The following is a 14,225-nucleotide window of genomic DNA, read 5'->3' as shown; positions in this document are numbered from 1 at the left end:
TTCAGCTTTTCATCATTATGTGACGGTAAACTGAACATCTTTGAGTTGTGGACTGATAAAATAAGTCATGTGAATACATCATATTGGACATGATGTGAATTATGATGGGCATTTTCCCCCCTTTTCTTTATTTTTATAGCCAAAAAACAATCAAAAATTATAGTAATCTATAGTTGTAGCCATTTTCCACAGTGCTATATTGTAATACTTATTGTAATCACACAGATTTGGGATTTTCTCACCCATTTAATACAGACAAAACCCACCGTACCAGATGTTAAACATCGTGTGTTTGTGATTATATTTTAGCAAACTGGCAAACGCACTCATGATAAAAGCCTTGATTTCTTTTGTCACCCTTGAGTTTGAGGAGTACAGTGGTGTGGGAGGAAAGAGGGAGCAGGTTATAGAAAAAAGGGGAGGAGTGAAAAGAGGTGGGGGGAAAAAATGGGGTGGTGGTGGAGGAGGAGGAGGAGGAGGAGAGGGGGCAGCATGGGAGGGGAGGTATGATAGTGAGAGGGGCTGAGACAGTAGCAGAGCGAGCCAGAGGCAGAGAGGAGGCGGCGAAGGAGCAGATCTCCTCCTGAGTCTCCATCCCAGAGAAGACAGAGAGAGGAAGAAGACGAGGAGAAGTCGACAGTCCTGCCTCTCTGGTGCATCCCGGCAGCCCCTGAAGTTAAAACCAAGACATCCGCTGTGAGGTACGTTACGTCTCACTGTCTCCTTTGTGCCTGTCCTCCTTTCATCTCCCTCCTCATCTTTACCAGGACTGTGGAGCAAGCAGCAGTCAGGCGCTGGGGGTGTTAAGTGTGTGTGTGCAAAGATCCTGCCAAGTATAAGGCTTTTCAGCAGCCAGTTGCTGTGTGTGTGAGGATATATATGTGTGTGTGTGTGTGTGTGTGAGCAAAATAGTCTGATTTATCAAAATGTCAGCAGCGATTCTGCTGAGATGTAGTTTCTTTGACATTTAAAGACTGATAACATTTCCCGCAATCAGACTCATTCACAGCACAGTGTGACCTGGTGTTACAAAGGACCCAGAAAAGAGCTGATCACCTCAGAAACTTGCCACATGTTGTTTCTATTCTTTTCATCCTTTTACTCACAGTTACACAGTCTATGAGCAGAACAGAATACATTACTGAGACCATAAAAATGACTAACTTGCATGTGCGCTTTGTACTAAAGCTTGTCACCCCTTGTTTTCTTTGGAAATATTGCACACACATTTTCTCTCCGTTTTCACATTTTTACCCACATTTGTGATCTAAAGCTATTATAGTAAATGAACTATATCTTTTAAAATGTCTAAAGCGCTAAGAAATAATGAATAAATACAGTTTTCAGAGCAACTACAGTCATTAAAATACATTTTAAACCGTCACAACGATCCAGAAACCCATTTTATGTACTAAACTGGCTCTGCGGGTAACTGACCCAAGTCTCCCTGAGTATCTGTCAACCGCTCTCTTCATTAGTGCCATTAAGGATGGTCTAATGTTATCAGACACGTCAGCGGTATTGATCTGTTAACCTCTTCCCATGGGGCCAATAGCCCAGACAAGCTTCTAGTCTTAATTTTAAACTGTGGTCTTTACATAACAGCAGATATTTCAGAGCAGAGTGGAGAATTATTGAGTGGACTAGCGCAGGGACTGTCTTTGTGCAGATGTCATGATGTCATACAAACTGGACCCTCTGACTCTTGGCTGCTCAGTTAAAAAAAACAAAAAAACAAAAAGTCTTAAGATTAGAGAGGGAATGAAGTGTTAAAACAAACAAAGAGTGAAAGGCTTAATCGTGGTGGGAATTCGGTGATTGAGTGTGATCATTTAAAAAAAGGAAGAAAAAAGATCTTGTGAAGCAGAGTGTGATGTGTAAAAAAGGAAACCTGTGTGCTTTACGACGAAGCATTTCATGTAAAATTCAACATCTGAGCAGAGCCTGTGTTTCTCAGTGGCATCGTGGTATAACGGTATCATGCTAAGGCTGTATAACACATGATGTCATGTCATTTTGTCTGCTTTCACTCTGGATTATTCATAAAGAGAAGGTAGATTAAGCTATAAAAAAAACAATTCTATCATTTTCATTATTTATTTATTTATTTATTTATTTCACTGCTTTGTTCCAGGTTGCACTATAATTGAGTGGCTTAGCGTTTCTATCTTGTTAGGGAAAAGACCTCGTTATTAATTTTCAGTGCAGTATTCGTTGAGTAATCTCTGCTCCAACAGTGTTTATTGACTTATTATCTTTATGAAAATTTCAGAGGCGTGTTTTTGCATAATACCTGTTGATACAAGACGATCCTGCTACATGTCTTGATAGAGATGACATAATTGTAGTATTCAGCTCGTCGTTTTACAGATTTGACTCATTATCCTGCGAGTTTTTTAATCAATACATATTGTGTGTATTATTGGGGCTGCAAGAAATTAAACATCTATTTCTTTTTTGATTGTTTAATTACTCTTTTAGTCTAGAAAATGTCAGAAAATAGTGAAAAATGTCAAGTTTCCAAAGCCAGAGGTGACGTCTTCAAGGTATTCTTTCTGACCAACCATCCGAAACTCAAAGATATTCAGTTGACTATCACAGGAAACCGAAGAAAACATTAAATATTGAAATCTGAGATGCTGGAATCACTGAATTTAAGGCAGTTTTGATTAGAAAATGATTATTTAACAAAACATTTGTCTCCTGGCTAATTTCCTGTGGTTGGACGTCTTGTTTAAGCTCTGTGTTTCAGCTCTTTATCTCTAAGTCGTCAGAAGCTAGGAGTTGTTGCAGCGGGGTCACTCACACTGTGCTAAGTGCAGTAGATGCATGTATTCATATGCCTGCGGGCAGCATCTGTGTATGTGTGGATGTGCGTGTGGATGGCGAAGAAAGTATATGGAGATCAATGCAAGCAGCTGTTCTCTCTACACTTCAAACGCTGCTCTGTTGTTGGTGCATCAACGCTCCGACAGGCCTCGCGCAAGGGGATCAAAGGCTAATGAGACAGCCATCGCACAAACGCACCCGGCAGACCCATGAATATTGATATGGCTCAGGAGAGAGATGGAGGCAGGGTGTCTTCACTCGCTCAACAGCAGCCTCGATAAATTAAAGCAAGGGGGGGGAGGGAGGTGTGACTGTATGGGGGTTTTAAAATGTACCCAGGATGTGTGGACAAGTGCTGACCAAGGCGATGACAGATTTCACTTCGATTTCTCAAAGGGGGTTTAAAATACCCATTTGTCTCCATCTATATTTCACATTTAAGATGCTGTGAGTGCTGTAGCTGCCACTGTTGCTTTCATCAGTTGACACAGTGCATCGAGTGCAACATTACAATATGTCCAAACTCCTACAACAACTCCCACACTCGAAACAAGCAAGTCCAGAAACTCGAAAATGATTTCAGGTTTTTTTTTCATGATAATTTTTGACCGAGGGTTCGAGACAACTAGATGAAACGATCCCTCGATGAACCAGTTAACGAGTCAATCTAGGAAGAAGAAAGGGAAAAAGAAGAACAAAAGCAAAATGGTTGAATTATTCAAGACTTTAAAACATATCTTATCTGCTTCTTCTGGACTGTGTTGGTGTGGTTTAAAGATATTGACCAAATAACCCATCAACCGTTATCATATTCTGATTTAAATCCTGATTGTTTCATGGAAATACTTTAAAAAGTGATGTACCTTATTCTAGCTGAGCCCCGCCCACTTAGAAACTAGAAATTCACACACATATAAAAGTCCCTTATGTGAAAAAAAACACAGTTGTTTATAGCTCTTTTGAACTGATTTTTTATTAGAAATACAACATGTATAAAATTTCTAAAGTATGTATTACATCAACAATAAGAGAAGATGCTTATGCAGTTACACTGGCATGTCATCATGTCCACGCTGAACATCGTCATGAAGTAATTCTTCCCCATTCTTAATAAGATTTTTCATTATACCCAAACATGAGCAACACGTAGCATTTGGTCAAAGATACTCAGTGAACCACTGCTGTTCTAACATTAGTTTTCATATAGCACCTTGTTACTGATGGTAAGCCTTATTTACGGCCTTTAAATCATTAATTGTTAAATTTTATACTTGGACTTGGACTTTATACTTTGAACTTTTAAACTTTGTGTGGATCAATTGGGATTTTTTTGAATATATTAATGAACAAATCGCTTAATCCAAAAGATAATTGGTGGATTAATCGATAATGAAAACGATCCTTAGTTGCAGTCAACAGTCAAATAAGAAATATTTCATTTTATTGTACTATTTTATAAGGCACATCTTTTACCTCCTTACCTAAAAACTGAAAAAAAGACAAAACTCACATCTACACAGCCCACTGGCACACTAAAATAAAGTGTTTTTTCAGGCACCCTTAATGCAGTCCTCCACCAGAGCGAGCCAATTCTGCACCACCTTAATGAAGCTGATTCAATATTCGTCTTCTTCTCTGTCTCCTACGACAAATGCTACTGAGTGTACGATTGCCTGAAGGTGATACGTCCCCCCACAAAATAATGTGTTTTTTTTACCTCGGGGAGGTTGTATTGTCTAGCAGCCCAGTTAACCCTCCCGACTGTCACAGGTTTGTTTAGCCGACTACATGACACGTTAGAATTATCTCTTCCTCCTGCATTATCTATATAAACATCGACATGCATCACCTCCTCCCTGGCTAAGTTTGTAAAAAATAGATAAATAAATCACAAAAACAAGCTAACAGTGACATTTAGGGTTTCACCACCAAATAGATCCAACTGAAAGTAAAGAACACAATGAAATGCTTTTCAGGGTGGTATGTCATTTCAGCCCATTCTGGCTGTCAACAGGCAGGCAAATAGACACTGGAAGCAGGACAAGTACAACGACAGGCAGGCAGGCAGGCAGGGAGAGGGAGACTGATGCGGCAGGAAGGCCGTCTACAGTGCGTGGGCGACTGTGCCTCTATCTTGACTTGGGCTCGTAAATCAAGCCTTCCCTCCGGGGCCTATCTTCCATTCTCAGACCTTCACAACAGCTTGTTCTCCAGCCTGTGACGAGAGGGGCTGTTGTCATAGGAGCTATCGATCGTGTGGGATGAGTTTGTCAGACCGGGGGATTTCACCCATCTGAACGTGGTCACTGAGGTGTCCCATCTTGTCTCTGTGTCTGTCTGTGGGCTACTTGTTCTGTCTAATGCCAAGTCACTACTAGCTGTCAGCTCAATCTTGCATAGTTTCTCTCCGAAATAAAATCTCTGGCATTCCAAGTAAGTGATTCACAAACTTAAAAAGAAGTATTGTAGGCTGTCTGGGTGATAAAATTGGAAGACTTTATAGGCTGGATCTTTTAAATTTAATGACTTGTGTCTCTTTGAACTGCAATCGGATGGCGATACTTCCAGGGTGTTTCCCTGCCTTTCAGCCAGTGCATGCTGGGACTGCTTCCAGTCCCAAATGCCACTAATCAGAAGTTGGTATAGAAATGGTATTTTGGGAAAATGGGAGATGAGTTGATTGATCCCTGTTTTAAAGGGTAGCTACTGCCAGCAGCTGGTTCGCTTAGCTTAGCATAAAGACTGGAAACAGGTTTATATGGGGATTATGGCAGGTCTAGACTGTACCCTTTATAATATTACTTAAAGAGACCCAACAATTTCCACCCTGAGCAAACACTTGGCGATGGTAGCAAGATAAAAACTTCCTTTAAGAGGCAGAAACCATGAGCAGAACGCAGCTCATGGTGGGCGGCCATCTGCCGTGACCAGGCAGTTATGTGACGATCTATTTCTTGGATGGGACGGTAACATTTGCCAGGCGACCAGTATACACCAAAGGACAACCTGCTACAAACTGCAGTTTGTCAAATGGCCACTTGAGGCTGGCTAGAGATGAGAGATAGAGAGATCTATGGTAAATACTCCAGGAATTTATATTTATACCTTATTATATAAGAAACACAATAAAAGGTGTTATTTTGGTGAGCTTTATTATATATATATAATAATATATATATATATTATATATATTTCAATGTGTTAATAATGAAACAAAATGAACACAATATAAAAAATGACACACGCCTACATTCTACAGTAACAGGCTCATTAATTCACATAAGACTATTCAATTAGAAGACTACTTGTACTTTAATCTCTCCGGGCCCGTTGTTTACTATGCTACACTACACTGCATATGCAAATGAATTACAGATGATGTTCAGATAGCAGTGGATATGTTTACACAGTAGGCTAAAACATTACTGTGAGAATCTAAGCAGTAAGCTCAATGCAGAGAAGTGAAGCAACTGAATAATTCTCATTATTTGGAGATTCCTTGAACCATTTGACCTTTAAAGCAAATACACAAAGACAAATATGCTTTAAGTAAACTTAACACTTAACACAATTATATGGCAATGTTATTCACACAGTTCAGTTACTACAGCATTAAAGAGGCTTCTGTATGTTCTGTTTTTTTTTCTTGCTGTTGCTTTTGTTGCATTTCTGTTGTGTTCATACATGACCAGACCTGAAATGTGTTTTAATGAGTTCCTGAATGAGAAATTTAAATCAAATCAAATGTAAATTACATTTCTGGATTGTGGCTCTGCAAAAAAGAAAAACCCTGCATAATAATGGATTTCCAATAGTATTCTCACCAAAAGTCAGACTACTTTAAAACCAAGCAGTTCAATTATTCCACCAGCACTCACTCCACCCTTTAAAAGCCAGTTAGGTGAACATTTCATGGAAATCAGGGACAGTATTTGATCTCCTGATGTCATTTTGAATTCAAGAGGGAATAAATTACACACATTTGGGTAGCTCCAAAATTAAAGAACCCATCCATCTGACACTCCTGTCAGGTGAATACTTAACAAGCTACAATTATGTGATTTTATTTTTCACCGCTTTGAGTGATTTTACACATGCATGCAAACACATTTAATCTCCCCTCTCTTTCATTTTCTTGTGGTTACAATTGGAAGCAACAATTTATGCCAATTTATGCCATGTGCAGATGTAGATATTAATAATAAAATATTTTCTTAAGTAGGTCCAATAAAGGTTATTTTACATGGCAACAGAAACTCCTTTCATCACAGCCCAGTATTGGGAAATGAATAATTTTTTAAACCAAAATGAATTTCATCTCACCAGTCTCAGAAGTCCTCTGTAAATGGTAATGTATCGAAAATGATAATAGCAGTAATATTGCACCACCATGTCACCAGTGCCTCCACATTCTTTGTCTTCAGGCAGTTTCAAACCATTTCTTCATCTTGTTTCCTCATCCTGAAAGCCTAGTTTGCGAAACTCCACCAGTGCTGCACACAAGAGCACTCCCACTCAACCTCCCAGCCTGTTGAGAGCACTTGAAAGCAATTTTCTTTTAATCAAGTTCACTATAAAGGCCCCTCTGATGCCAACCTCAGCAACACTACCATTTTGTTTTTTCAGCTCCATCTCTCTCTACATTATATTGATTTCTTCATGAGCTGTATGAAATACTGTTTACTGACATAATGAGAATTCTCTTTGAGTTTATTGCTTTTTCAGGACAGATACAAATAAAGGTGCGCTCTTAAGTTGAGGCCTCATTTTTCAAATATCTACTTCACGCCAACAAATAGTTTTTAATGTTGTAGCAGTGCAGGTCCAAGAGTAAAGAAGTATTCAGATCTTTACTTGTATAAAGTAAGAATAAATATGTGTTCTGAGTTTGTCAGACCAAAGAAGAAAGTGTTATTAAGCACCCAGCCAAATTTGAAAAATAAAAAATATCAACAAGTTTATGAAATGATGTGTCAAAATTAGGTAAAAATGAGCCTTATTCTCAGCTCCAGGACTGTGGGGGCGTGTCCACTGAATGTGCTGAAGCCACGCCCACTCGTGGGAGCAATCGAGGAGCAATTTTGAAGCGACTGAATCGTGTCAGATGAGTTCAGAAAATGACATGACTAACTTTGAAACACTGAGCGAGATGAATTAACCTCTGTCTCTCTGCTGGGAGTGCAGGGGTATGTTTAGGGTGGCCTCAGCGTGTCATCGAGCCACCCTTTAGGACCGCCCACAAAATCCTGGACTGAAAAATGGTGAAAAACTGTTTGAACCTCTAACCACATTTCAGTAATATATTGTTCAAAGTCTTTTCACTTTTCACAGGAACTATTTTGCAACATATTTAATGTATTTTGAGAGAAATTGCAGAATTGCCTTTACATGGACTAAATGTGCCAATCTACTTAAAAAAATACTCCATTATAAGTGCAGAAAAAGTCAAACTTACTAAAAGTACAGAAGAATAATCAGGAGAATTTTTTATTTTTTTTAATTAACTGCTTAATCATTTCTGAAATGTCAAAAAGTGAAAAATGCCCATAAAAAACATCCCACACAGCCTGTGGTGACATCTTCAAATTGCTTGATTTTCCCACACAGCCTGTGGTGACATCTTCAAATTGCTTGATTTGTACAACCATTAGTCCAAAACTCAAATTAATCATTCTTATACTCATTTAACTCATAATTAAGCATACAATCATGAAAAGCATCAAATCAAATCTCAAAACAGACAATGTTTGGGATTTTTGCTTGAAAATTTACTGAAATTATTCATTGATTGTCAAAGTAATTTATTTTCTAATCCATTAGCGTATATTATTCTAGTTGATTGAATTGAAGCTAGTTTTAACGACTTTATATTTAGTTAGTTGTTCAGTCCAGTGACTCCCAACCAAGAGGTCCATTTATTTACTTGAATAATGTACTTGAGTACTTACCTTGAACTGCTTAAACCTCAGTTCTAAGACAGATGGGATTTCTAGGTTTTTTTGGTTGTCGGCTCAGTATGAGCTCACCTCATGCAATGCCTGATGTCCTCAGGCAAATAAGTTTCTACTGAATCATATTAGTGGAGGACATATTTTATAACCACTTAATAGTCACTGACCTTGAGAGTGATGCTACAAAGTGGATATAAATGTTGTCCTGCTGCAGTGTTAATTCAGGGAGCGTTTAAACAAGTCAAGAGCACCTTGTTTGATATGTCATGACTACAGACATGTAGAGGCTTTAAAATACACGTGACAAATGATGCTAAATGTTCAATTTATTTTTGAGATGGTGGGTAACAGACTTGTATACATGACGCCCATTACATTGCATGTACAATTTAGTAATAAGATGCGTCACCTCTCGGACCAGAATTGTGGCAGCTGTGGCCTTTCAAGTTAGAGATATTAGCGCCCCCATCAGGCACCTTATTATAATTTTCTAAATTCTAAATAAAGATGTATTACCCGAGGCTTAGACAAAATAAGACCATCACTGTCAAAAATGTCATTTGGATGAATGGACATAATTCTCAAATGCCATAAATTTGATTGAATTTACAACTTGGGGACCTACAATAACTATTTTGGTCATTTGGGGGCAGTAGACACCAGCTTTAAAAGCACATCATTGACATATTATCACATCTAAGTCGATATGTGTTAGCCACAGGTTGCCTATTTAGACATCCAGAAGTTACATTATCATTCATTCGAGTCACGTTTCTTGCCACACTGTGAATATGAACACCAACTTCAAGATAATATCTGACACTTTAGCCACTACATGCTAAATGTAACCAGCTACCTAGCTTTGTATGCCTGCTATTTGCTGTTGGACAGGTAACGTACAGTGTTTTTTTGTTTTGTTTTTACAGCTATTTCAGAAAAAGCAACCAAAAACTACACGAGAGCTGTTTGAATGAACCAAAACAGTACATTTGTGTCCAGAAAACTGAAATAATGAGCTCCTGAAACAAGCTATAACGCTTTCAACCACCATCTTCGCATTACACATAGTTATTTGACTCTTCGTTGTCATTAAACATTGATTATTGATTATTTGTAATACATTTTTGTGCATTTCGAATGTAGATACACATCTTTTCTGTACATTGTAGTCCATGCGATGTGTTTTTTGGATGGTTCAAAGCAGATGTAATTAATAATTTGGGGCAAAAAGTATGTATTAGTTGCAAATATGTAGCTCGTAGCCTAGCCAAACATTTTGTTGCATTAAAGATGATTGAACTGAAACTCCAGCTCGGCTAAGATGTCTACCTCCAGGCTAAAAAACATGTCATCATTTAGTTTGGCTGGAAATGAGATGTATATTTCTGCAGCTCTGAAATGTCTTGCTGTTTTTCTCCATGCTTCTTGTCTGCAGGTCAAGAGGACATGATGTACCATGAAGACTGTCGGCTGTCAGAAGACTGAGCACAGAGGTGAGCTTCACTGTTCTTACTGTCTCCTGTCAAATATTAATAACAAAGATCCTTGAAATGATGCATGTAGCCCAAAGTGTATATCAGCCATTATGAAATGTGAGCAGTAGTTGATGCATTATGAATGACAAGTGATCCCTCAGAGTATTTATGATGTTTTATAGCAGTAGTGTTAGAGAGTGCTCATTGTTTTAAGGGTTCAGATCAGTATTCACACACACACACACACACACACACACACACACACACACACACACATATATATATATATTTTTTACTTCAGAAAAAAACTGAATGAAATGTTAAAGTTGTAATAGTCAAAGATCTCAGTTGATTCAGTGACAGAAACTATGGTTTAACACTACAGCAGACACTCGTTGACAAGATACCTTGTCAGATATACAACAAAAGAGCAGCTGGTGTATCTGTTCACAGTGCAACCAAACAAACTCATGTTGGTTTGATAAAGAGGTCAGTCAATAAAAGCTGCACCACAATCTGATTTCATGCTGCGCACGGCGGGTGTACTTTTCAGCACGATAGTAGTAAACTTGGTTACCTTGCTGAGGAGTTGGCAGCATGCAACCTCTCACCGTGTCTTCTCTGAAATATTGAAAACTGGACTGACAAAAAAAATGGCAATAATCCATTTTTACGAATGTTTGCCGCCAACACTAAGGCCATATTCAGACCAAATCAGGCACTGCAGTAACAACACTGGTTAAAGCGTGTTTCATTTTACGTAACCGCAGTGAAACAATCAGAAAATAACTTTTTTATTTTTCTTATTTACCAGCATTCATGATCCTAGCGCTCCCTCTCCTCATTCATTCTTTATGTAGCTCAACCACCAATGTCTCTCTGTCTTTGTCTCAAACAAACGGACACAACCGAAGGAAACCTCCTGGTGTTAAGAACCAGACACAGATGTAAAATCTGGGCACACAAAATAAACCAAGCGAGGACACAACTGGGAAAGTATCATAGTTTTAATCCATGAGCTCTGCCGAGATAGCACCGATTTTAGCGATATTTCACGCTGTAATGGTGGAGCAGTTTGATCAGTTGATTTTCGAAATGGCCGCCACAGTTCGACGCCAAGTTGCCATTCTTCAAAAAATTTAGTTTCAACTTCTCCACCACAGGTGGCTACTTTCTTTTTTCTTTTTTTTTTTGGCAACGCCTCGATGCAGCCCATTTTCACCATTTTCACAGCAGCGCCTGATTTGGTCTGATGTCTTTCCTGTGCCTACTTCACAATAAAAGCCACCATGTGATTTGCCAGTTGAGCACTTTAAATGTTCATGTTCATCGCTGACACACACATCTGAGAGTGAACAGTAATCAGTGATGCAGTTTCTTAGAAACAGTAATGCTGGATTACTTATGCTGCACTGCTTCCTATGAATCATGCGTAGGAAGGAATTTGTGCAAAATTGTGGACTCCGCTACTAACACTGACTTTGACTCAGAACATTAATAAAGTCAAAAACAGGGTTTGATTTCCTGATAACTTTAATATTTAAAATGTATTCTTTGACAACCGAGTAAAAAGTCTGACTGACGATCAATATTCCCAAGCTGTTGTCCTCACACAGGACAGAGCTGGACTGTTCTTTCTATGAATTTTAAAGTGGTACTCATGTAACCATCAGACGAGCTGCACATTTCACTCCCTTCTTTCACTCCCCTGCTGCTGCTTTGATCCCCAATAGGAAAAGGTGAAGTGCCCATAGAGGATTGAAGCCATGTTGTCAGATTTCCACGGAAAGTGAAAGCAAAATGATTTCAACCTGCAGAAACTCACTAAAATGATTATTTCCTACAGTACACAGTCTTTCCATAGTAAAATATGTACAGTACATTTTAACATTTTAATTAAAAGCATAAAACAAAAACATTGAATGGAATCATACAGAAACAACTAAACAATAATGTGTCTTTTATATAAGCTACAATAAAAAGGGAAACTTTTAATTGATCGAATGTGAATTAAAACACTCCTTAGCAATATATAATCTACTAATCAGGAGGTAATAGTTTAAGCTGAACTGCTGTCACATAGATCAAGTATGGAAATTACATCCTACTCGGCTGCCTAATGGGTTTTGATGAAACTCCTAAAAAGAACCAATTTAAACTGGTGGCACAAAAGGTACTTTATCCAATAAAACTGTGAAATGAATAAAACCCTGAAATATCTTTATATTAGATATTAAAGTGCATTCCCTGTGCAGCAGAACTGTATGAAAATGTGAATCTAAGTGAAAACAGAATAAAAGCTTCAACGTTAATAGGTACATTTCCTTGACGTTTCTTATTTGCAGCTCCTATCTTCTATTTCAATTTCTGTTTTTTTGAGGCCTAGTTCATTTTCACGGGTAAAACTGCAGCACTGCAAAAAAAATACTCAAAAAACACAAGGTGATTACGTTCACGATCTGTTTATACCTACCTGTTGTAATGATGATGATGATATCCTGAGCTCAAGTTGTGCAACCGTGATGCCAAGTTGTGCAGAGAACACCTTTCAGCCAGCCTGCGTTAATGAGATGACTCCTGTGTCCGCATGTTGCCGTTTAATTTACAGGCACCTGCGTACCGTCTGTGTGAAGCCTATAAATGCAATCACAGTGTGCATTCAGGCAGCATATATATCTGCAGCTATATAAGAAACAGTATAGAGGTCTAGCGAGTGTCCAGCAGCGCACTGGGCCATCTGCCCTGCAGTAGTTATCCAGAAAAAAGACGATTCGACTGGAATAGAATATTTGCATTACAGAGCACGAGTTTAAATCCTGTGTTTTGTCACCATTTTAATGATGGTACCCTCACTATGCTCAGGTTGCATCGTATCAACACTGACCCTTGTGGGCTGAGTTCTGGTGACACCTTCCAATCTGTGTTAATGAGATGACTCCACTCTGTCTACGGGTCACGGTGATATTTACAGAAACCGTTGTAGCGGCAGAGATCCACGCCTCCCCGTGGCGCTCCCTCGCCTCATTTGCATAGCTTTCAGACTTCCCTTTCTCGCTCTCCCTCTTTCACTGCTCTCGCTGTGCTCCTCCATGATCGACAGGCTCCTTCGCACTTCTCTTCAGTTTGTGTCGCACATGTTAATTAAAGCCTCTAATTAGCTTTCCCCACTAAAAGGCCGCATTAAATCAGAGTTGGAATGGCAAATGATTCCTGGCATTAGCATAATTGTGTTTTTGAAGTGTAAAGATTCGGGCATTAGGGATGCTAGCACGCATTTTTGTTTCAGTGATTTGTTGTGTTTGGGGCTGAGGGCCCAAAGGGCCACTGGAGGTTGGCTGTGTGGGTTGAAATGCCCCAGGACCCTACAGGGGCCACACACTAATGAGGCCTGCTCCTCTCTGATGGAGCAGATACAGGAAAAACAAATCTGTGATGTGGTTCCCTCAGGTGGTCCTGAGAGCCCGGCAGAGCGGAACAGGACACTGGTGGAATGTGAGTGTGTGAGACAAAGACAGAGAGGAGATGAGGTTATTTACTATTTTTATTATTGTTATTACTAGTGATCGGTGCCCTGCCTTTTGCCCAGTGCATGCTGGGATTAGCCCTAAATGAAACTGAACATGGAAGTATGGAAAATATATAAATTGATGGAAAAGTAATGAGCAATATGCATATTTATACACAAGACTCTGTGGAAATTATATAATAAAACAGGCTATTTATTCAGATTTGAATGCAAATGTACAGGTGGTAGAGAGAAAACAACTGTAGGAAGACTTTCTCACAGTAAAATATTAATATTAGCATTGAGAACTGAAGAAGCCTCTTAGAACATTGTAATTGACTACTAGAGGACATAACGAAGCGTGTAGCTTCAATGACATCAGAACTGACTGTCCTGATCTGTTCAGGTGTTCAGGATGATAAAAATTGTCCAAAATTCTGAATGCAGTTATGAATTCGGACCTCC

General features: G+C 38.9%; 1 long non-coding RNA gene across 1 annotated transcript in view; it reads left to right on the top strand.

Annotated features, from left to right (window-relative positions):
- Positions 1-504: 504 nt before the first annotated feature.
- The window catches only part of LOC109139718 (uncharacterized), a 50,645-nt gene continuing 36,924 nt past the window's right edge, over positions 505-14,225 (top strand). The window contains exons 1-2 of the long non-coding RNA XR_002042283.2: positions 505-701; positions 10,216-10,273. This is a non-coding gene — a long non-coding RNA (uncharacterized LOC109139718). The remainder of the gene's footprint in view (positions 702-10,215; positions 10,274-14,225) is intronic.

Source organism: Larimichthys crocea, chromosome XX, assembly GCF_000972845.2.
Source record: "Larimichthys crocea isolate SSNF chromosome XX, L_crocea_2.0, whole genome shotgun sequence".
NCBI lineage: Eukaryota > Metazoa > Chordata > Actinopteri > Sciaenidae > Larimichthys > Larimichthys crocea.
The sequence above is the reverse complement of the archived record's forward strand: the minus strand, read 5'-3'. Positions and strand labels throughout refer to the sequence as shown.